Here is a 22,096-nt window from a genome sequence, read left to right as displayed (position 1 = left end):
TTATAGCATTCTGTACCGTGTTGAAGTCAAGACAGCAAAAGACTACCAATACTGCCAACAGCATTTTCACTGTAATTTTCTGGTTAAGACAAAAATAAAAATTAATAATGGGAGCCAAAATCCCATTTTAGAAACATTTCAAGGAAAGAAATCTGTGATTATAAGAAACTGAAAACACTTCTACATATCTTATTAGAAAATACATGTCTGGACTTCACTTAAACTAAAAGGCATTTTTAAAAAACCTCTAGCTAATAACCTTAACTGTAATAACCCACAACTATTTTTCAAGCAGTTCTGAAAGAACATGAAATAAAAGCTGAAGCTCTCACTGGTAATTAAATACTCATGATTATTAAATAACTGACATACTGAGCAATGTGACATTAAAAAAGTAGATCTATATGCCCATAATCATAATCCCAACTACTCAGGTGCCTGAGGCAGGAGGATACCCAAGTTCAAGGCCAGCCTTGGCAATTTAGGGAAACCCTGTCTCAAAAAATAAAAACAGTTAAGGGAGCATTTAATCAGTAGAACACAACAACAACAACAACAACAACAACAAGGAACTAAGAATCTTTCTTCAGTGAGTAGATACAAAGAATAATTACCAAAATGTTAGTATAAACCCCAAAATTCGCTTTTGTATAAATGTATCCAATCTAAACAATGACAAAAGCATTCACAAACACACCACAAAATAACTTGTCTATTTGGCTTTTGATTCTTTCAAAATATTTTTTGAAGGTTTTGTTTGTGGTTTTTGTTTGTTAGTGGCATTCTACCACTAAGATACATTCATTCCTTGCCCTTTAAATTTTTTATGTTGAAATAGGGTCTCATTCAGTCCTTCAGGTTGGCCTCGAACTTATGATCCACTTGCCTCAGTCTCCCAAACTATTGGGATTATGGCATGTGCCACCACACACCAGGCTTCAAAGTCTTTGATATTCTTTAGCTCACAATAATCTCTCCTTATTAAGCCACATTTTAAAGTACTTCAGACTCAATACAGCATTTATTGTTATTTCTTCCCTCCCACTTATTAAAGGACTAGTTTGTTCCAAGTATGGCATTATCTTTTCAAAGATAGGGTATAGGCCTAATATCATGCCTTTAAGGAATTATCTGTCTTGTCATGGTTGACAAGCAAGACTTAAATGGAGACAAACAGGCCAATGAAAAACATCTGGGAACTGTTCTGATTTACAACCATAACTTTATAAGGGGGGGATAACAAAGCATACAGCTGTAAAATGAGGAATCCACTGTAAAACCATCTTCTCTAAGAACTCCAGCAATGGGGTTTTTGCCAACTAGAGCATCTCCACCTGAAGGAAGAGGCAGTTTGCCTGCCCAAGATGATGCAGAAGGGATTCCTTTACTGGGTAGACAAGTTTCCCTGCGTGACCTCTCAGGGCCTTTCCTAACCTCAGAAATTGAAATTTCATTATGAAAAGTAGAAGCAATGTGTGGATGGAGGCAGCAGAACAGAGTACTGAGAAAATGTAAAGGCCTGGGCTTCTACTTCTAATGTGAACTTAAGGAGTTTCATTTCTCTTATTTATAAAATCAAAATTACAGAAGAAAAATCTGAGGTTTCTAACACTCTAAGCCTATGGCTTACTTCCTTTTCCTCCTATGCCACCTACCACCACTTTCCCACTGCTACACTTTACCATAATTAGACAGCTTTTTTAAGTCTCTAATTAATGGAACACAGAAATTAAAAACTTGAAACTTTCCTTTCTATTTCTGGTCCAATGCGAACGTGCAACAGCATTTTATCAAGAAGAAGTTAATGCCACACAGTTCTTGATATGCTGGCTTTTCTTTGAACCCCAGTGACAGTTTTAACAGTGACAAGTTGTAAGTATGGAGGATGTTACCATGGGGACTCAGTAGGATTTCTGGGGGTGGATCTAACAGGGATTTTTTTGTTTTGTTTTGGTCAAAACACTTTGTGATGTTCTAGATCTGACAATTCAGAATGATGATCTGATTTTTCTTCAGCAATTTGCCTTCAAGAAATATTGCCATACACCACATATGCAATTCTGAATATTAAAAATCATTTATTGGTTCCCTCATGAAAAAGTTAAATAGCCCCCTCCCTATTTGTAAACAATTAAACAAATACAAACTCAAATGAAGTTTCAATAATTTATGTATGCTGTTATTTCTTTCCACACCACCATACTATATGAATTTTATTATTGTTTAGTACTCTTCTAATTAAGATTTCAAAGTTCTTGGACTGGGGTTGTGGCTCAGTGGCAGAGTGCTTGCCCAGCCTATGTGAAGCACTGGGTTCAATTCTCTGCACCACATAAAAAAATAAAGATATGTTCATCTACAACTGAACATATTAAAAAAAAAAAGACTTCAAAGTTCTCCAAACTTTAATATTAGCTTTCCTACATGATTATGTTAGAAATATATCAGACACACAAAATTATAATAAATAAAACTGACAGTACTGGAATAGAGAAGTTAAGTTCAAATTTAGATAAAGGTAATGCAATTCAGGAAGATAAACGGTCACTCTGCTACGTGTGCGCTGCCACTCAGCTCACCAGAGACCAGAGTTAGAAGATATCTTAGGCAGGATATTCTAGGGGCTGAGACAGGAGGGTTCCAAGTTTGAGGCCAGCCTCAGCAATTTAGTGAGGTCCTAAGCAACTTAGTAAGACCTTGTCTTAAAATAAAAAATAAAGGGATAAGTGCCTCTGAAATTCAATTCCCAGTGCTACCCCTGCGCAACTGCTGCCAAAAAGGAGAAATCTTGAAAGGAAAAAAAAAAATCTGATATGTGAATCTGGTTTGTTAGAGAAGGCAGTCAGTCAGAATTGAAAACATTTTTCTAAGTTGTAAGCTTCCTGGAACAGACTAAAGTCTTTCTATAGGTCTTACTTAGCCCAGAACAAAGTTACACCAGACAAATGAACATTAACAAATAAAAACAGAACTTGATTTTTTAAAAAAATGTTATAGTTGTTAATGAACCTTTATTTTATTTATTTATATGCGTTGCTGAGAATAAAACTCAGGGCCTCACACATGCCAGGCAAGTGCTCTACCACTGAGCCACAACCCCAGCCCAGCACTTGATTTTATAATAACAATCAGTTTTCTTAGGCCTGATCCACAATAACTTGAGACCTAGAAAGCACCAGAAAAAAAAAGCTCAAAAAGTGTCCCCATGTTCACAAAAGTCTTCCACCATTGATCTCAATAATTTCTATGGAAAAACCTAAATATAAATAACATAAGAAAATATATTGAAAACCAATTCTTAATCATTTTATAAAAGCAAAACAGTAATCACAAATTCGTAAGCCAAAAAGGGGAAAAATTATTCTAAGTAAATGGGACACACATTAGTTAAAGGTAAGGTAGGCAACAGGCATTAAAATAGTCCGCAAGATGTTATATCTGGTTTTATGACATTTACTCACTTATAAACAAACCCAGAAGTTATTAAATAGAAGCACTATAAAATAAAAACAATGAATATGTAACAGACAGGTGTCTTTCCATGATTATTTCTCATAAACTTTTAAAGGGAAATAGGAAGGAAAGCCCAGAGGATAGTTTTGCTACATTAGTTTAATATCAGGCAGCCTAGAGGCAAAAAGGAAAGACCTAGGCCACAAGACACAAGAGGATGTAAACTCCTAAGGTGCTTTATTCGTTTTTACTACTAGTTTACAATTTTCTTGATTTCATTTGGAAAAGCATGTCTTGGCCCAGAAAAGCAAAAAAGAGCATAGACTGCCAGCAGTATCAGATTCTCTTTCTCTTTTGAGTTACAGAAAACAGCCAAAATCAGGGTTGTCTAGGAGCCTTCTTTTTTCAAGCAATATACATATGATGTTTGAAGATCACAGAGCTTCACAAAGCTTTTATGGCACAAAACTTAATCTTTACCAACATTATGTATTTCAATGGAAGTGTGCTTACATTTAAAACAAAAGCAAAAACAAAAACAAAACGAAACAAAACTCCATGGAGTTTTAATGTACTTTATCTTCAAAATACAATAACATAGGGATGGGGTAGCTCAGCACTAAAGCACTTGCCTAACACTGTATGAGGCACTGGGTTCGATCCTCAGAACCACAGAAAAATAAATAAAGGTACTATGTTCATCTACAACTTAAAAAAAAAAAAGTGACAAATTCATAGAATTTCATTTTAAGTTTTCTTCCTATTCCTAGTCCTTAATACAAAACTCAAAATGCCACTGGACCAGATATGGGAATATTCAACAAATATTTACTAAGTATCTACTTTACGCAAGGTCCCAAGATGGGTAAACATGGATTTTAAAATTTCCTCTGTGCACTGCATTCACGTCAATGATATACACTCACATGAAGGCATATGTTGCCATCACAATTTTACCTCTAATATCAAATAACAACTTCTATAGTTTTCTACCCTACAAACATTCGTTCCTGGTGGTATACAAATTCACATTTCAAAGCTAGCTCTTGACTTTTTAAAATTCCTGCTCATTACTATAACAGGACAATTTTACAATTCTCTGAAATAAAGCCTTTCAACTTAACAGAAACCAAATGATCACAGGAAGACAAACAAATTAGAAGCACTAAACTGTCTTTCTTAGTGCTTAGTGCTTCCCTCATTAACATTTCTCAAAGAGAAAAATACTACTGTGATGCTCCTGTTACAGATCATTCATGAAGTTACTAACTGAGCCAGGACCAGACAGACTCCATCAACTGGGAACACAGCCACTTACCATTACCCTTTGTTTAAAGTCTCAACTGCCATTCAACCCACATTATTGTGTTCCACTCAAGCCCATAAACATTTTTTTAAGAGGAAACAATCAGGAAACTAAAACAAATGTGTTGCTTAACTAGAAATGAAGACCAAATTCATATGCCTCACGAACAAAAATTCTTTTTAAATGATGGCTCATTTAAGTTTCCTTTCTGAAAGAGCAGTATTATTTTATCAGTCTTATCTGCCAGAAAAAGAAAAGGGCAGGCGCAGTGGCACATGCCTGTAATCCCAGTGGCTCAGGAGGCTGAGGCAAGAGGATCAAAAGTTCAAAGTCAGCCTCTGCAACTTAGTAAGGCCCTGTTGCTACTTAAAATGTTTTAAAAAGGTGGGGATGTGGGTCAGTGGTAAAGTGCCCCTACGTTCAATCCCTGATAAGAAAAAAGAAAGAAAATTAGCTATAAACAAATAATCATTAAAAACTTGTTTACAGAAAGAAAGAAAACTCATAATCTTGATCTGGCAAAATGCCAAAGAGAAGAACTCTATACAGCAAAAAGCAACAACACAGGCAAATATCTACACTACTGAAGCCAAGATCCTCTGCAGACTTTTGCCTAGGAATAAGGAGACTGTGAAGGGAAAGAACGGTTCAAAGAATCATGATCTCTGACATGACTACTCTAAAACTCAAATGAATTTACAAAGGGCTATGCAGAGATCTGTACTAAATCTTATTTAAAGGTCTTCTGGTTTTAAATAACAGAAACCTCCTTCAAACTAGCTTAAAGCAAAAGCAGAAATTAATTGAAAGGATATTAAGAGTACACTATCTAAATTTGTGTCCTGAGTTCTATGAATTCAGGTTTGTTCCCTAAAGACTTGAATCTCAGTTCCAATCACAAATTCCTAGAAGAATGTGATTTGCACAGCTTCCGCTGAAGTGCTCACCCCAAGTCCAATAAGCTGTTAAAAAGTGGGGGTAGGTCAAGAGTATAATTAGGGTGGGGACTATGCTTATCCCCCACCAAAAAAGATATGTCATACACTAAGTAGTAAGGCAATTTCCATCCTCAAAAAGCTTGAAATCTCACTGAAATGAAAAAAAAAAAAAAAAAAAAAGATATTATTAAAATACTAAATCATATCCTACAAATTGTAGTGGAATGAATGAACAGGAAAGCTGAGTGGGGCATGGGAGCACATGCCTGTAATCCCAATGACTTGGGAGGCTGAAGTAGGAGGATCACAAGTTTGAGACCAGCCTGAACAACTGAGTGACAACTTGTCCCAAAATAAAAAATAAGAAAAGGACTGTGGATGTAGCTCCCTTGTTTCAATCCCCAGCACCACAAAAAAAAAAAAAAAAAAAAACTATGACAAATAGGAATTGAATCATGAGCAGAGAGGGGCTGAAGAACATTCCTAAACACAAAATGTAATGCTTGCTCCTTATGTTCTGGCCATCTGAGAAATATGGAACTGAGGAATATAGTCTTTAAACACAAAAACAGCTTCCTAGCTTAAATGCCCTAGCTGAAAGTCTGCCATAATGCTTAAAATGACTATACGGTTAAAAAACAGTACCACTTCACCATGCAGAAATCACCAGCTAGCTAATAAGTGTTAAAGAGTTATATACATCAGGCTGTCACCACCACTCTAACTTCCTTTTTTCTCCCTGGCCCCCTCAAAACTCTTGCTCAGACAGTACTCAGAATCAGGCAAATAGCCAATAAATGGCAAAGGTTCTCACTAGTAATACCCCATCCAAACTAGCATGGTAAGTTAGCAGCAGCATCACCCCATGGACAGAATTCATCGGACAGAAAGAAATATCACACTACCTGCCTGCACTGTGGGAGAAGGGAACTGGTGTAGAAAAAAAACTTGTTTCCCACACACAAAAGTTGCAAACACAAAGAAACTGGAGAAAGTCTACAGTAAATTATCTTTACCAAACAGAAACTAGCAAAAACTTTAACAGATGTCCAAATAATATTAGGTCAAAAAAAAAGGTCTAGTCGCATTATCACCAAATATTACATTCCCACAGTCTGTGCAAGAGCTGGCATCAGTCTCACAGGAAATAAAAAGGTAAAAGAGAAAGTGGTGACAGTTTCTCATTTAGCAATTCTTTTGCTGAAGAGTAGCAATGTTATGTAAATCTAAACTACTGATCTTTCAAAATTAAAAAGTATAACACTATACAATTTAAAAGTTTTGAAACCAAAAAGTTTCATTTTGTACAATCTCCAAACTAAAGTCATTTCCCCTCAAAAATAGTTTCAATGCAGTATTAATTTGGGAGGATAAGTAAAATTACTCAACTCCATTTCATCAAAGGTGAACACAGCTATCACAAAGTCAGTCTTCCTAAAGCTACACTCTGAAACACAGCACAAAGATGGCACATTCAAACCAATTAAGTGAAATTCCTCCAGTGTCTCAATGCAACCACTAAACTAGAACTCACCATTCCTCTTCACATTTGCTGCTGTATTTTTTCAATATTTTTGTTTAGCTGTTGAAGGGTATTTACTCGTTCATTCATTCATTCGTGGTGCTGAGAATGAAACCCTCACTCCTTCCAGGCAAGTGTTCTACCACTGAGCCACAACCCCAGCTCAGCTGCCATTTTTTTTTTTAAGCGGAGGAAAAAAACTAGTGTTAAAGCTGTTTTGAAAAATCAGTCCATTTCTAATAAGGCAGGGACAGGTTGGTCAATTCAGTGTCAACACAGAACTGCACAAAACTTTAAGAGTTAAAATGCTTTAAATCATTTAAGATAATGAAATATATTAGCCTTTTTTTTTTTTTTTTGCGGTGCTAGGGATCAAACCCAGGACCTTGTGCTTACAAGACAAGCACTCTACCGACTGAGCTATATCCCCAGCCCCATATTCAGCCTTCTTTAACAATACTTTCTTATGCCTCGAAGAAAAAAAAATGTATAATTTTAATATAACTTTTCATTCATGAGATTAATGGTCTCTATACAAAAATAAAAAAATTAGTATGAAAGAAAAAATATCACCCATATCCTACTGCCCAGAGAAAATTTTCGAAGCTCCTTGGACATAGGCATGGTAGTACATGCCTGTAATTGCAACAAGGCAGGAGGATCTCAAGTTTGAGGACAGCTTTGGCACTGTGCGTACATACATAAATACATACATACATAAATAAGACCGGGGGATATAGTTCAGTGGTAAAATACCCCCTGGTTGAACCCCCAGTACTGAGAGGATAGGAGGCAGGTTCCGTAGCAGAAAGAATATAGAAAGTCAAAAGGAAGTGTGTGCTGGACATAAAACATTCCTGAAAATGTTTACAAGTCTGGAACTCACTTAAGTTTAAAATAAATATAAACATATAGCTGCCACAGCATAGCAGAGGTTAAAAGATCAACTACAGAACAGTTCTGCTAGTTAATTTCATAAGAAAATCTTTAGTTTAAGGAGGTTCTAATAGCTAATTTTATGACAAGAACAAAGTTACAATTACAAAAATCTCATAAAGAAAACTGTGTTTAGCTGGGTAGAGTGGGTGCTATCTGTAATCCTAGCAATTCAGAAAGCTGAGGCAGGAGGAGTGCCCAAGTTCAAAGCCAGCCTCAACAACTTAACAAGGTCCTAAGCAACTTAGTGAGACCCTGTCTCAAAATTTTAAAAAAGGGTTGGGGATGTGGTTCAGTAGTTAAGTGCCCCTGGGTTCAATCCCAGGTACCAGAAAAAAAAAAAAAAAAAAAAAAAAGAAAAAGAAAAAGAAAAAAGAAAAGGAACAAAACTGTCTTTAGCAAATTATACAACTCAGATAAAGATTCTTCATACAGCCAAGTGCAGTGGCACATGCCTGTAATCCCAGCTTCTCAGGAAGCCAGGCAGAAGGATCACAAGTTCAAGGTCAGCCTGGGCAATTTAAGGAGTTCCTGTCTCAAAATTAAAAGGGCTGGAGATACAGTTCAATGGTAGAGTGCCCGGGTTTTAATCCTTGATACTAGGGGGGAAAATCTTGATAAGATACAATTTGCGAGCAAATAAACAATTCAAATATACAAATTAAATTTTTCATCTACAATTTAACTCTCAATATTCAAGTCCTCCTTCCCCTAACTCTAGTCACCTAATTGAACTAGGAAGAGACCCAGTTTCAAAATAGAAAATAAAAAAGTATGGGACACATTGGTGAGCACCTGTAATCCCAACAATTTAGGAGGCTAAGATAGGAGGATTTCAAGTTTGAGGCCAGCCTCTATTAAAAACCCAAGATGTTCATCTGTATTTTTTTAATACAGAAGCCTTCTATTAACAGACTTTCATGTGAAGTAGACACAATGATGATGAATCTAGAAAACCATATTATCAAGTATTCCACAAAGAATAATGAGATAAAAGATTCTATGGAGAATGCCTTGTTTAGCAAAACATTTCAGACACATGAATGGGACTTCAGGAAACAAGTATCCCTTAAGCCATAATAGACACAAGAAAATGCAAAACAAATATACCCAAAAGGACCAGGTGAGTCAGGGTAGTAGTCCCAGAGACTCAGGAGGTTAAGGCAAGAGGATCACGAGTTCAAAGCCAGTCTCAGCAACTTAGGGGCTTTAAGTAACTTAGCTCTGTCTCAAAAATTAAAAAAAAAAAGTGGGACTAGGGATGTGGCTCAGTGTCAATCCCAGGTACCAAAAAAAAAAAAAAAAAAAAAAAAAAAAAAAAAAAAAAGACCAGACGATGTGGTGCATGTCTGTAATCCCAGTTTACTCAGAGGCTGAGGCAGGAGGATTCCACATTCAAGGTCAGCCTGGGCAATTTAGAAAAGATCCTGTCCAAAAAATAAAAAGGGCTGGGCCATGGCCAACATCATTCTTAATGGAGAAAAAATAAAACCATTCCCTTTAAAAACGGGAACAAGACAGGGATGTCCTCTTTCACCACTTCTATTCAACATTGTCCTCAAAATTCTAGCCAGAGCAATCAGGCAGACTAAAGAAATTAAAGGGATACAAATAGAAAAGGAGGAACTTAAGCTGTCACTATTTGCTGATGACAGGATTCTGTATGTAGAGGATCCAAAAAACTCCTCCAGAAAACTTCTAGACCTCATCAATGAATTCAGCAAAATAGCAGGCTATAAAATCAACACGCATAAATCTAAAGCATTTTTATACACAAGCGACAAAACAGCTGAAAGGGAAATGAGGAAAACAACTCCATTTGCAATAGCCTCAAAAAATAAAATAAAATAAAATACTTGGGCATCAATCTAACCAAAGAGGTAAAAGATCTCTACAATGAAAACTACAAAACACTGAAGAAAGAAATTGAGGAAGACCTTAGAAGATGGAAAGATCTCCCATGTTCTTGGATAGGCAGAATTAATATTGTCAAAATGGCCATACTACCAAAAGTGCTATACAGATTCAATGCAATTCCAATTAATATCCCAATGATGTACCTCACAGAAATAGAACAAGCAATCATGAAATTCATCTGGAAGAATAAGAAACCCAGAATAGCTAAAGCAATCCTTAGAAGGAAGAATGAAGCAGGGGGTATCGCAATACCAGAACTTCAACTATACCTGAAATAGACAGGAGATCTACCTGAAATAGACAGGTAGATAAATGGTACAGTAAGAGGACACAGACACAAACCCAAATAAATACAATTTTCTCATACTAGACAAAGGTGCCAAAAATATGCTATGGAGAAAAGATAGCCTCTTCAAAAAATGGTGCTGGGAAAACTGGAACTCCACATGCAACAGAATGAAACTAAACCCCTATCTCTCACCCTGCATAAAAATCAACTCACAATGGATCAAGGACCTTGAAATCAGACCAGAGACCCTGCATCTTATAGAAGAAAAAGTAGGTCCAAATCTTCAACTTGTTGGCTTAGGATCAGACTTCCTTAACAGGACTACCATAGCACAAGAAATATAAACAAGAATCAACAACTGGAATAGATTCAAACTAAATAGCTTTTTCTCAGCAAAGGAAACTATCAGCAATGCGAAGAGAGAGCCTACAGAGTGGGAGAAAATCTTTGCCACTCATACTTCAGATAGAGCACTAATTTCCAGAATATATAAAGAACTCAAAAAACTCTACACGAAGAATACAAATAACCCAATCAACAAATGGGCTAAGGAAATGAACAGACTCTTCACAGAAGATCTACAATCAACAAACATGAAAAAATGTTCACCATCTTTAGTAACAAAGAGAAATGCAAATCAAAATTACACTAAGATTCCATCTCACCCCAATTAGAATGGCGATTATCAAGAATACAAACAACAACAGGTGTTGGAGAGGAGGTGGGGGAAAAGGCACACTCATACATTGCTGGTGGGGATGCAAATTAGTGCAGCCACTCTGGAAAGCAGTGTGGAGATTCCTTAGAAAACTTGGAATGGAACCACCATTTGACCCAGCTATCCCACTCCTCGGCCTATACCCAAAGGACTTAAAATCAGCATACTACAGAGATACAGCCACATCAATGTTCATAGCTGCTCAATTCACAATAGCCAGATTGTGGAACCAACCTAGATGTCCTTCAATTGATGAATGGATAAAGAAACTGTGGTGTATATATATGCAATGGAATATTACTCAGCCATAAAGAATGATAAAATTATGGTGTCTGCAGGCAAATGGATTAAATTGGAGAATATCATGCTAAGTGAGATAAGCAAATCTCAAAAAACCAAAGGAAGAATGATCTCACTGATAAGCGGATGATGACACATAATGGGGGGTGTGAGGGGGGAAAGAATGGAGGAAGGCGAGACTGTATAGAGGGAGAAGAGGGGTGGGAGGGGTGGGGGGGAAGGAAAAAATAACAGAATGAATCAAACATCATTACCCTATGTAAATGTATGATTACACAAATGGTATGCTGTTACTCCATGTACAAACAGAAACAACATGTATCCCATTTGTTTACAATAAAAATAAATTAAAATAAAAAAAAATAAAAAGGGCTGGGGACGCAACTTGGGGAGACTAACCCTGGGTTCAATCCCCAGTATTACACACACAGAAAACACCCAAAAGGGAAATAAACACTGACTAGTTACTACCTATATAAGGCACTGCTAGACATTTTACATGTTTTTTATTTTACCTGGTTGACCACATTACTAACCTGTAAGGTAAACAGTATACCTACTGTAATTGATGGAAAAAGAAAATAGCAGCATCAACACTGTCCCATATTCAGCCATATAGAAGAATAAAATTATGGCATCCGCAGGGAAATAGACAGAGTTGGAGAATGTCATGCTAACTAAGTGAAATGAGCCAATCCCCAAAATCCAAAGGCCAAATGATTTCTCTGATAAGTGGATGATAACCATAATGGGGGGGTTAGGCAAGAATGGAGGAAGGATGGTTTGTACAGAGGAAAATGTGGGGTAGGGAGAGGACGGGGGGAAGGAAAGATAACAGAATGAGACAAACATCATTACCCTATGTACATGTATGATTACACAACGGTAAGACTCTCTACTTCATGTACAACCAGAGAAATGAAAGTTGTACCCCATCTGTGTAAAAGGAATCAAAAAATAGTTTAAAAACAATAAAAAAAACAAAAACAAACAAAAACCACTGTCCCAGACAATATTCAGTGCTCTGGCACAAATTATATCCAATTAATTCTCACGTTACCATTCCAGGTAGGAATCTCCACTTTAAAGATAGGAAAACAGGTCCAGAAATGTTGAGGTCCATTGGTAACACTAATCCTTAAACCACACTGTCACAGCTACCCTTTCAAGGATGTTTATAAACCCCATTCGAGTCATATCATTGCCTTTTTGTCTTTTAATTTTGGGGGTTTTTTTGGTACCAAGGATTTAACCCAGGGGTGCTTAACCAGAGTCACATCCCAGCCCTTTTTAAATATTTTATTTAGAGACAGGGTCTCACTAAGTTGCTGAGGCTAGGTTGGCTTTGAACTTGTGATCTCCTGCCTCAACCTCCTGAGCCATTGGGACTACAGGCATGTGTGGCCCAGCTAATTCCCCAGATTTTTTTAAATCAAGTTTCTTCTTTTTATTTGACTTGCTCTTTGACCATGTCAAGTGTGCCACAGCACCTGTAGCAAAAATACATACATAAATTTAGGATTATATTAATGTGAATCAACTTTGGGATGTTAAAAATTCTATTCAGAAAGGCTACAGAGCTGGCTCCGGAGACTGAAACAGGAGGATCACAAGTTCAAAGCCAGCCTGGGCAAAAGCAAGGTGCTAAACAATTCAGTGTGATCCTGTCTCTAAATAAAATACAAAATGGGAATGGGAATGTGGCTCAGCGGCCTAGTGCCCTTGAGTTCAATCCCCAGTACATGACCCCTACAAAAAAAGAAAAGGCTACAAAGTTAATTCCTGGTTCAAATTAAATTTGTGAAATACCTGAACATCCATGATACATTTTATTACCAAAAATAATCAAGTATAAAAGAAAAATTTTCAACCAAAGAAATGGTTCATGCTGTTTAGAAAAAAGTATTATGTTCTCCTGACACTAAAATAAAGTCTTATGAGTTAAGTACCCTAAAGGCAGTAATACCTCCTTGGGCCAACAGAGTTAATGAAATTAAACTTCCAATTCCCGAGGTTTAAAATTAAACTCCCATTATTACTACAGAGGGGGAAACTGGAAGGGGAAGTTAGGTCCAAAAAGCAAAGAGAGGAAAGCATAAGCAACAAAGCAGACCAAAACCAGCTGTACCTCTTCAAGAGACTCCAAGACAGCAAGTAAAAGTTTATTTTAGCCGTGCATGGTGCTCATGCCTGTAATCTGAGTGGCTCAGGAGGCTGAGGCAGGAGGATCATGAGTTCAAAGCCAGCCTCAGCAACTCAGTGAGACCTTGTCTCTAAAATACAAAAAAGGGTTGAGGGCTGGAGAGTTAGCTCAGTTGATAGAGTGCTTGCCTTGCAAGCACAAGGCCCTGGGTTCAATCCCCAGCACCGCAAAAAAAGAAAAGGAAAAAAAAAAAAAAAAAAGGGTTAGGGGGCTGCAGTTGTGGCTCAGTGGTAGAGTGCTTGCCTAGCATGTATGAGGCACTGGGTTCTATCCTCAGTACCACATAAAAATAAATTTAAAAATAAAGGTATCATGTCCATCTACAACTAAAAAAAGTTAAAAAAAAAAAAAAAAAAAGAAAGAAAAGAAAAAGAAAAAAAGGCTGGGAATATGACTCAGTGGTTAAGTGTCCCTGGGTTCAATCCCTGGTGCCAAAAAAAAGTTTTTTTTTTCTCAGCATGGTGATGCATGCTGTAATCCCAGCTACTCAGAGTCTGAGGCAAGAGGATCTATAAAGTTCAAGGCCAGACGGGGCAACTTAGTGAAATCCTCAAAACAAAAATTAAAAGAAAAGGGTTGGATGCAGTGGCACACACCTGTAATCCATTGGGAGGCTGAGACAGGAGGATATCTAGTTTGAGGCTAGCCTCAACAATTTAGGGAGATCCTGTCTCAAAATAAAAAAAAATAAAATAAAATGGGAAAGCAGCTCAATGGTAAAGCACCCTTGGATTCAATACCTGATACAAAAATAAATAAATAAAAAACAAAAGAACTTTAAAAGTTTGTTACAAATAAAAAGGGCTAAGGCTGTAGTTCAGTGATAGAATGCTCCTGAATTCAGTCCCCAATATGGCCCAAAATAAAACAAAGTCTTTTACATAACTAGGGGATACTCTGAACAGTTTTGTTCATACTACAACAAGCAGAAGTTTATGACTATCTTCAAAATGCTCTTACCCTGAAAGTAGTATTAATTCTAACTGGGCCATTAATGCCAGGGTTCCACAATTACATCTGCACATAATATGGAATACCTGGAGATCAGTCTACCCCTCAAACAAAATCCATTCATATGGGGCTGAGGCTGTAGTTTTGTGGTAGAGGCTTGCTTAGCATGTGCAAGACCCTGAGTTCAACCCCCAGAACCAAAAAATAAATAAATAAAATCCATTCACACAGCTATAAAACAAAGGCAGAAACTTGCTAATTCTTGTTCTCTTGATACATTTTGAAAACTATATATTCAAAGACTGGCAATTTTGATTAAAATAGAAATTAAAAAGTATCTTATTAACTATTATTTGGGTTATTGTTATACAGTTCCACACACAATGACACATCTTATTTTCAGGTTTGAATATGTGCATGAACATTCCTCTGGGATTGACAATACAGACAAAGACAATTCTGATAAACTCAATAATCTTTACAGATCTATAAGAAAAGGCAAGATAGCAAAGTAAAAAACTCCCTGACCTTAAGAAGCAGAGGAATAGTCATAAAAAGGAATGTGGTCTAGATCCATGCTACAACATGCAGAGGTTTTGAAAAAACTTGGTACATGAAACATGCCAAAGACAACAAAGACAAATGCGCGTGATTCTAGTTACATGAAATAATTACAAAAGGCAAATTTGTGGAGACAAAAGTAGATTTCAGTTTAGTGTAAGGGAAAGACAGTGAGCTATGCAATGGTTCCAGTTTGTTTATGGTGATGAAAATATTTTTGGAACGATTATGGTGATAATTTCACAACTGAATTTAACTAGTGTCAAGAAATTGTACGTTTAAAATGGCCAAGATGACCTAAATGTAACACATAAAACCCCTAGAAGAAAAGAAAAACTTCACGACCCTAGATTTGGTAATGCAGTTATGAACATGACTCCAAAAGCACAGGCAACTAAAGCAAAAATGGACAAATGGAACTACATCAAATTGAAAAAGCTTGCCAGGTGTTGTGGCACAAGCCTGTAATTGAACCCCCCCCCCCAATTCAGGAGGCTGAGGTAGGAGGATTTCAAGTTTGAAGCCAGCTTCAACAACTCATTAAGACCCTCTAAACAAAAAATTTATAAACGTTAGGGATGTGGTTCAGTAGTTAAGTGCCCCAGGGACCAGAAACCAAAACAAAATTTAAAAACCTTTGTATATCAAAGGATACAAATAAACAGATGAAAAGGCAGCTTAAAGCATGGGGAAAAAAATCTGAAAATCATATAACCATCAGGGGTTAATACTGAGAAAATAAGAATTCCTAAAACACAACAATAAAAAACTTTTTTTGTGTGTGATTATGGAGACCAAACCCAGAACCTTGCACATGCTATGCAAGTACTCCATCAACAAGCTAGAACATCCCCAGTCCAAATAATACAATTTAAAAAATAGGCAAAAAACTTGAACAGACATTTCTCTAAAGATGTAAAACAAAAGTCCAAATTCAATATCACTAATCTTCAGAGAAATGCAAATCGAAACCACAAGAGGGCTGGGGAGATAGCTCAGTCGGTAAAGTGCTTACCTTGCAAGCATAAAGCCGTGGGTTCGATTCCCAGCACCACACACACAAAAAAACCCACAAGAGAACTAGCCCAGTGTCACAGGCCTGTAATCCCAGTGACTCAGGAGGCTAACTGGGGAGGACTACAAATTCAAGGTCAGTCAAACTCTGAACTTTATGAGTGGCAACATGTTGCCCCAAGTGGAAATGTCCACACCTAATTCCATGTGCAACTGAACTGCAGGCACACCTTACCTTATTTATAAAAAATAATGTATAAAATTGCCTTCAGGCTATGTGTATAAAAGGTATACATGAAATATAAATGGACTCAGGAGGCTGAGGCAGGAGGGTCACAAGTTTGAAGCCAGCCTCAGCAAATTAGCAAGGCCCTAAGCAACTTAGTGAGACCCTGACTCAAAATAAAAAGTAAAAAACTGAGCTGAGGATATAGCTCAGTGGCAAAGTGCCTCTGAATTCAATCCCCAGTATCAAAAGGAGAGGAAAAAAAAAAAAAAAATCTTATGTTTAGACTACTTGGATCCCATCCCCAAGATATCTCATTATGTATATGCAAATATCAATATCAATCCAAAGTCCAAAACACAAAACACTTCTGATATTTATATAAGGGATATCAAACCTGTCAACAATAGAATTAAAAAACAAGAAGTCAGGAGTGGTGGTGCACACCAAGAACTCAGATAGAAGCCTATGTTCATAGCAGCACTATTCATAATAGCCAAGAGATAGAAACAACCCAAATGTCCACCAATGGATTCAGCAAATAAACAAAAAGTGGTATATCGATATAATGGAGCCTCAAAAAGGAAAAAAAATTCTGTCATGTGCTACAACATGGATGAACTTGAGGATATCAATCTAAGTGAAATAAGTGAGTCACAAAAAGCATTTTATGATTCCATTTACATAGGTATCTAAAGCAGTCAAATTCATGGAAACAAAAAGAAAGGTGGTTACCAAGTACTGAAGGGCAAGGAGAAGGTTGCTTTTTTAATGGACTTAGTTTCAGATCTGCAAGATCTTTCCAGACTTCTGGAAATCTTTTTGTGAATGTACTTTATTTTTTTTTTTATTTTATTTTTTTTTTGCGGTGCTGGGGATTGAACTCAGGGCCTTGTGCTTGCGAGGCAAGCACTCTACCGACTGAGCTATCTCCCCAGCCCGTGAATGTACTTTAAATACCACACAACTTACACTCAAAAATGATTGGACATGGGCTGGAGCTAGCTCAATGGTAGAGCACTTGCCTCGCACATGTGAGTCAGAGTTCGATCCTCAGCACCACATTAAAAAAAAAAAAGAATGAATAAAGATATTGTGTCCATTGGGCTGGGGAGATAGCTCAGCTGGTAGAGTGCTTGCCTCACAAGCACAAGGCCTTGAGTTCGATCCCCAGTACCTCAAAAAAAAAAAAAAAAAAAAGATATTGTGTCCATCTACAACTAAAAAAAAAAAAAAAAAAAAAAAAAAAAAATTAAAAAAAAAATAAATGATTAAGACAGGGCTGGGGAGATAGCTCAGTTGGTAGAGTGCTTGCCTCGAGAGCACAAGGCTCTGGGTTCAATCCCCAGCACCGCAAGAAAAAAAAAAGATTAAGACAGCCAGGCACAATGGCCCATACCTATAATCCCAGCAACTTGGGAGGCTGAAGCAGGAGAATCACAAGTTCAAAGCCAGCCTCTGCAACCTAGCAAGGGCCTAAGCAATTTAGGAAACACTGTCTCAAAATAAAAAGGGCTGGGCATGTAGCACAAATGGTTAAGTGCCCAAGGTTCAATCACCAGTATCAAACAACAAATAAAATAAAAAGCACTGTTCTCTTAATCATTTTGTTTATAAATTAATTACAAATTAATAAATAAATCCTGAGTTGCTAGGATTACAGGCATACACCACCACTTCCAGGAAACAGGTAAGTTGTATATGTGAATTGTAGCTCAATAAAGTTCTTTAAAAATACCAAAAAAAAAAAAAAAAAAAGCAAAGGAAAGAGCTTAACAAAATGCTATCATTCACTGATTTACAAGGACAGACCAATTTGTTAAAGTACCCAAAACCTTGGGTAAAGGAATCTATGCTCCTACTTCCTCCAGGTGACAGATCTCCTTCCACCACTACCATCTTTTAATTGCCCAGTTCCTTCTTATGTCCAGCCTCACAGGAAAACAGTTAAAGATGCAATGGCAGTCAAGGGAAAGGGAATGGAATTCAGTACTAATGCTTTTATATTTAGCAGCAGAGCCCAAATCTTTAAATACACACACACACACACACACACACACACACACACACACACACAAAACAGCAACAAAAAACACACATATATACAATAAGGTCTCTGCCACTTTCTTTTTCTCCCTGTGCAATCCATCACATGTTTAAAAGAGGAACTATCTGTTCCTATGCTGCTTCACCCATCTACCTCATGTGTGGAATTTTTTCCCCGGAGTTCTGGAGATCGAACCCTAGGTGCTTTACCACTGAGCTATATACCAATCCCTTTTTTATTTTGAGACAACATCTTGCTGAGGGCCTTGCTAAATTGCTGAGGCTGACCTTCAACTTGCAATCCTCCTGTCTCAGCCCCTTATAAGTCACTGAGATTACAGGCATGTGCAACCATGCCCAGGTATGGCACGGTTTGTTTTAACAACCATTTAAAATGGTGTTCTAAATTTATTAGTTTCCACAGAGCTGGACACAGCAGCATATGCCTATAACTCCAGCAACTTGGGAGGCTGAGGCAGAAGGATCCCAAATTCTGAGCTAGCCTCAGCAACTTGGTGAGACCCAGTCTCAAAATTTAAAACTGAGGGTGCATGGATTGGGATGTACCTCGGTGGTAAAGTACCCTTGGGTTCAATCCCCAGTATCAAATTAAAAAAAAAAAACAAATAAAAAACTATTATCAAATCTTAAAACCTACCAGGCATGTACACACCTGTAATACCAACAGCTCAGGAGGCTAAGGCAGGAGGATCACCAGTTCAAAGTCAGCCTCATCAACTTAGTGAGGCCCTAACCAACTCAGAGAGACCCTGTCTCTAAATAAATATAGAAAAGGGTTGGTGGGGCTGGGGTTGTGGCTCAGTGGTAAAGCCCTTGCCTTAGCATGCGTGCAGCACTGGGTTTGATTCTCAGCACTGCATATAAATAAATAAAATAAAGACCCATCAACAACTAAAAATTTTTTTAAAAAAATCTTAAACCCATTATGAAACTCTAACTAGCGCCTACTTTGGTAAAAGACACTTCTATATCTTATAAAATGGACAGACAAGATAAAGACCAAATATATTAACAATCATCTCTTGAGTAGTGGGACTACAGCTGAGTTTCCTTTTTGACTTATCTCTACTTTTTATAATGAATCTGTAACTTCTCATTTTTTTTAGTTGTAGATGGACACAATACCTTTATTATTTTATTATTTTTATGTGGTACTGAGGATCGAACCCGGTGCCTCACACATGCTAGGAAAGTGCTCTACCACTGAGCTAAAACTCCAATCCTGTAACTTCTGCAATAAGAAAAATAAATGAAAATCTTTAGGAAAAGATCATTCTGGCTCCCAATTTCACTGTCTGCCTATCATAACACAGGTACTTTCACATATTACTGCATGGGAGGGTACTAGCACCATATGAGACAGACACCATTTCCTCCATATTGCAGATTAAAATAAACTGAAGAATAGTTGATTGATATGGCTAAGGTAACTGACATAAGATTACAATGCATGTCTTCTATATTTAAGCCCTGAAATCCATTCCATCACATCTCAAAGGGCAATTTGCATTATTGCTCATGATATTTTAAAAAAAAAGGCAAAACAAACCTCTGCTAAAAGACTGTTTTAAGAGCATTTGCTATGTCACCTTGGGCAAGTAAATCACTTAACTTCTGAAGACCTCAATTTCCTCCTCTGAAAAGTGAAAGGTTTGGAAAAGATATTCCATCTCCAATAGTCCTCCTGCTAATGGATCTCAAGTCTAGATGCTATCTTCACAGAAGAAAACCAGAAGGGAAAGAATGAATGTGGGAGAGAAGTGGAGGCCTATGCTCTGGGGCCAAGGGCCATTCTTAATGGAAACAGGTGGTGGATAGTTATGAGTAAAGAACCACTAGGGGAAGCTTCCTGGTAAAGCAACAGCTGAAAGCTCCAGATTTGCTTTACCAACAGCACTGCTTCAATCCTGGCTAAAAGTCATGTTTAGAAACCCCACACTCCCTAAGTAAAGCAAGAAAAATATAAAAATTACCTGGGGAGAAAAATCGCTGTAGCAATAGTGCATGTTATTGTAACTCAGTGATTTTTCAAAGTGAACTCTAATGCTAAAACGGAAAGAACCGTAGGAAATTCTATAAGGAGACACCTTCATTCTTCTCAAGGATTTACGGAGAAACTGAAACTTAAGAGTACACTTTGTGGAAAAGGTGAAAGAACGCAATTAAAGCCTCTCTAGTTCACAGAGAACCAAAGACAGTGAAAAGACCTTTAAAAGGTGAAGTCCCTATAAAAGATTCATTGGGTATTCCTAACCTCTCACACTACAGACATTATTAAGCATCCCATGCTCTTTAAAAAACTGTTAAACAGTCTTTCCATCCCACAGTAATAAACGTACAGCATTAACTCTGCTGAGAGAAAGCGATTCCATTTTGCTCAAACAGGCTCCGATCAAAATCTCACCACATTCCCCTCAACTATGGGAATGAAGCTAAACCAATGAGAAGCTCCTTAGAGCATATGCAATGATCTTAGAGAATTAAAACAACATCCTGCCCGAAGTACCACAACCAAGATATCACCGACTTTAAATCCAAAGCCAGGTCCCTAGCGAAGAAAAACGCTTTAATGTGCTCTCCACGTCCCCGGGTGCGAGTTTCCAACCCTGCTACTAGGCCATGACTGGGTGAGCACCTGATGTGAGGCGGGGGGAGGGCGAGCCGAGGCGCTAGCGGATATGGGGCAAGGAGCAGGGGGCTCTCCAGGCTCCGGAGAAGCGCTACCCTCCGATGGGGGGGAAACCTGGGGTACCCCAGGGCAGGGCACCAGGAACACGTGGGGCAACAGGGTCAGGGAAGGGGTGTCCGGGGCAAGCAGGCTGGATCTGGCAAAGCGGCTGGAAAGGAGGACGAGACTGTTCCTGGGCAAGGAACTAACCGCTGTGGATCGGGAGGATGAAGGCAAAGGGCGCGAGGAGAGGGGTAAGGCCACGAGGAGGGCGGGTCTCTCTCCGCGCAGGGGCACGCGCCAGGCGAGCGCGGCGGGACCCGGGATGCCAGGGACCCCGACGCGCGGGAGATCACGGCCCTGCCCCCGGGGCGCGGAGAACGGGGAGCGACCGCACCCGGAGGGCCCTGTGACCCGCGGCCGCCCGAAACGGACCCGCCCCACGGCGCCTCCCTCCAGCCTCCGCTCCCTCCCTCCGTCCCGCGGCCCGTTATCCCCCGACCGCCACACTCACCAGCGGCTGCACCTGAGCCTGCCGCTGCCTCAGCTGCTGCCTACGCCTCCGCAGCCGCCGCCGCCTCGCTGCTGAGGCCAAGTCCCGGGGGAGCTTCCGCGTCCCGCCGCCGCTGCCGCTGCCGCCAGAGCAGAACACCCCAAAATGGCGGCACTTCCGGCACCTACCACTGGCGGGGAGGGCAGGAGAGGAGGGGGAGGGCGGCGAGGGGGAACGTACCACCGCCGACCGAGCGAAGCGCGGCTCAGGGGCGGGCCGAGCGCCGGCGCTGCAGCGCCCCCTCGGGCTGGGGAGTGGAGAAGCAACCCCGCCGAAGCCCCCCGCTGCCGCGGGCGGAGCCCTCAACCCAGGGAGCTGCAGGGGAGCATCTCTTTGTCTCGGAACTCTACTGGAGGGTAGACCCCGGCTGGAAATATGCAGTTCTCGCCTCTGTGCACCGCACCACAGGAACTCTGAATGTCCCTGGTGGGCAAGCAGCGGGGCTTGACACTGAATGCACACTTAATAAAATAT

At 38.9% G+C, this 22,096-nt stretch overlaps 1 protein-coding gene across 12 annotated transcripts in view; it reads right to left on the bottom strand.

Annotated features, from left to right (window-relative positions):
- Positions 1-21,727, bottom strand: part of CELF1 (CUGBP Elav-like family member 1) — an 82,612-nt gene extending 60,885 nt beyond the window's left edge. For 8 of the 12 annotated variants that reach the window (XM_079105039.1, XM_079105040.1, XM_079105043.1 and 5 more), the window contains exon 1: positions 21,584-21,678. The gene's annotated coding sequence lies outside the window, so the exon portion shown is untranslated. Of the gene's footprint in view, positions 1-21,583 lie in introns of all 12 variants that reach the window. The other 4 variants (XM_079105038.1, XM_079105036.1, XM_079105035.1 and 1 more) reach the window with 4 other exon arrangements.
- Positions 21,728-22,096: the final 369 nt, after the last annotated feature.

This window comes from Sciurus vulgaris, assembly GCF_902686455.1.
Source record: "Sciurus vulgaris genome assembly, chromosome: 11".
In the NCBI taxonomy this organism is placed as follows: domain Eukaryota; kingdom Metazoa; phylum Chordata; class Mammalia; order Rodentia; family Sciuridae; genus Sciurus; species Sciurus vulgaris.
The sequence above is the reverse complement of the archived record's forward strand: the minus strand, read 5'-3'. Positions and strand labels throughout refer to the sequence as shown.